The following is a 498-nucleotide window of genomic DNA, read 5'->3' as shown; positions in this document are numbered from 1 at the left end:
CTTCCCGTGTCCCCTCCTGCCACAAGCTGCTCCCACCACCCCACTGAACCTGGGGGTGGTTATTCCCCACAGGCACCCCTATTCCCCTCAAGTGCCCCATCATTTTGGGAGCAGCATCCCAGGCCCCGGCGTTCTCAGCCTCAGTGGGCTCCAGGCATGGCCCACGCCTGGGCAAGGGAACACTCTCATTATTGCTTGCTGCTGTGAGTACTAAACTCAGCTCCGCACGGCTCCTAAACACGCCCCTGGAGAGAGAAATATGCGATTTCACAGAGAATCCAGCCCCGCGCCCCCCCGCGCCGCACGCCGCCATTTCCGCTGTGCCGTGGCGATAAACTAAAACTCCCAGGAGCAACCCCGAGGGGGCGTGTCCAAGCCGCCCATTGGTCGCCCTCTCGGGGAGGTGCGTGACGATTGGCGCTCGGCTACGCCCATCCGTTCCTCAGCGGGCGGAGGGTGGTGGCGGTGGCCGAAGTCCGCCGGGGATGGCGGGTGGGA

The sequence above is a fragment of the Mesitornis unicolor genome, unplaced genomic scaffold, assembly GCF_000695765.1.
Source record: "Mesitornis unicolor isolate BGI_N332 unplaced genomic scaffold, ASM69576v1 scaffold20971, whole genome shotgun sequence".
NCBI lineage: Eukaryota > Metazoa > Chordata > Aves > Mesitornithiformes > Mesitornithidae > Mesitornis > Mesitornis unicolor.
The sequence above is the reverse complement of the archived record's forward strand: the minus strand, read 5'-3'. Positions refer to the sequence as shown.